At 50.3% G+C, this 2,150-nt stretch overlaps 1 pseudogene; it reads left to right on the top strand.

Moving 5' to 3' along the window:
• LOC102017129 overlaps positions 1-2,150 on the top strand; it is a 45,811-nt pseudogene that overhangs the window by 38,226 nt on the left and 5,435 nt on the right.

Genomic DNA, 2,150 nt, shown 5'->3' with positions numbered 1-2,150 from the left:
GTGGTGTGCGTCCAGCACAGACTCGGACCCATGAGCCCTACCGCTTACGGAGAACTCCCTGTATCGGCACAAGGTGCGCAGGACTGGGGGAGCCTGCTCCGGCTGGCTCAGAGAGCCTGCTCACCCCGCCCATCCCCTGGGCCTCTCTGTGCCCCACCAACTCAGTCTGTAATGTCCTCGGTGTCTTTGTTCTCGCGTTCTGTCCTCAGGGATTAGATGGGTGGTGCCTGGCTCTCTGCACGCATTTCAGCTGGGAATCATGGTGTTGTGCGTCCAGCACAGACTCGAACCCACGAGCCCTGGCACTCCTGGTGCATTCCCTATCTTGGCTTAAGGCACACGGGGCTGGGGGAGCCTGCTCGGCCTGTTCGCATTCATTTTTAAACATAGCCAGCCAGTCTAGGTATTGTCCGCCAGTAAGGACAGCTCTAGCCAGTTGTTTCCAGTTTGTGGGGCAGTTCATTTCCATGCTAATTGTTTCAATTAAGTGTTGTGCAAACAGGCCTTGAAGGCCTTCTTCCCTAACGGCTTCTCTCAAGCATTTAAGAGTGGAATGTTCTTGGGGATACTATCTTAAGGGGCATGCAGGATTTTGATGTAAATTTACAGGAAACATATCATTTATCTCAGTTTCCCATTGTTCCCAATTTTTTGCTTGGCTATCCCTTATCTTGCAGAGTCCTTCATAATAGTCGCCCCATTGTTGAGCTGTTTCTAATTTTATTTCTTTTTTATTATGGTAGTCCTCCCATGGATCTTTTGGGTGTGTTGTCTGAGTATTGCCAGCAGGTGGCACTATAGGATAAGCCGGAAGCTCATCCCAGTTAACTTGTGCCTTCATCATGGGGCAGGGCTTGTTGTTTGAAAAAGAGGAAGCAGCTCTGGGCGCAGAGTTTTCGTCCGGTGCCATCTTTGGCTCTTGTTTTAAGTGGACGGAGAGGGATATATACCTTTTGAATTAGGCTGGGGAGCTAAGGATTTTACAACATCTGGCCTCGGGTTTTTTTTGACACTTGGCTCTGATGGGTGGGGTGCCAGCAGGGAGAGATCCCTCTCGAGTTGTTCCATGAGGGAAGGCTCGGCATCCAGGGCTGCTGAGGCACATGCAGTGAAGTCCAATAGAAGAGGGAAGGCTTCTGAATCCTCCCCAGTGATGCTTTCTGAGCCTGTTAAGTAAGCTTGGATAGTAAGTAAGGCAGGCTGAAGCCCTATGGGAAAGATTCTTCCTTCCTGTTTTTCCGCCATTTGGACCCTCCAGGACCATGTTTGTGGGTCCCACAGGTTGGCAGTTTTGAGCCAAGGATTAAAGGGAAGGAGCAATCCCCAATATTGGGAGAAAGTTTTACAAGAGATTTTACAATGTCTAACGCGTAAGAGAGCAGCAGGAGCCCGTGCCTGTGGGTGCTGTTCCTTACAAAGCGGGGAGCCCATGTTGAGGGCGGGGGCCACTTACCGATTCCCGGGAGGGGGGCTTCCCTGTTTGGGCCCCACTTGAGGGTAGAGACTTCTTGGGTCGATGGACTTGGGCCCGTGGCAAGCAGCGGCACGGTGAAGAAAGAGACACCGGAGACCAGGCTGATGGCGCAGATCTACTTTATTGAGGAACTACCAGGTGTTTTATAGAGAAGGCTAGGGGCGTGGGAAAAGGGGGCATGACCGTTGAGGGGAGGCACGGAGGGAGGGGCAGCCTAGGCGGGGCGACTCACTCGGTTTGCCAAGGACATGACAAGTCCAAGTTTGTTCAGACTTGTTTCTCCACCACGGCCGTCAACCAGACCTCTGGGCCCCTGTTTCCCACATCCTATTAATGTATGTGTCCAGTACAATCATCATTTATATCCTCAGCAATATAAATACATCAGTTTATTAATATTTCCAGGCAGACATGCCCAACTTGATTTACCTTGGCTTTATCCATTTCAGATCACTAAAATTTCCTTGTCTTCTATTTCCCCCAGTGTAATATTAGTTAATAAAAACATGATTTTTCTCAGTCTGCTTTCTCCTCAATTAATAAGATTGGAGCCAATGTCTGGCTTTTCCCTGGTAGAGCCAGAGTCACTCCAGAGATCAGAGTAGAAGTACAGATAGGACAACACCCCTCACCCAGAGCTGTGCTCCTTGGAGCTGTAGAGAGGTGCGGGGCCTTC

The sequence above is a fragment of the Chinchilla lanigera genome, unplaced genomic scaffold, assembly GCF_000276665.1.
Source record: "Chinchilla lanigera isolate Chin_1 unplaced genomic scaffold, ChiLan1.0 scaffold00085, whole genome shotgun sequence".
Lineage (NCBI taxonomy): Eukaryota > Metazoa > Chordata > Mammalia > Rodentia > Chinchillidae > Chinchilla > Chinchilla lanigera.
This window is presented reverse-complemented; position numbering and strand designations above follow the sequence as displayed.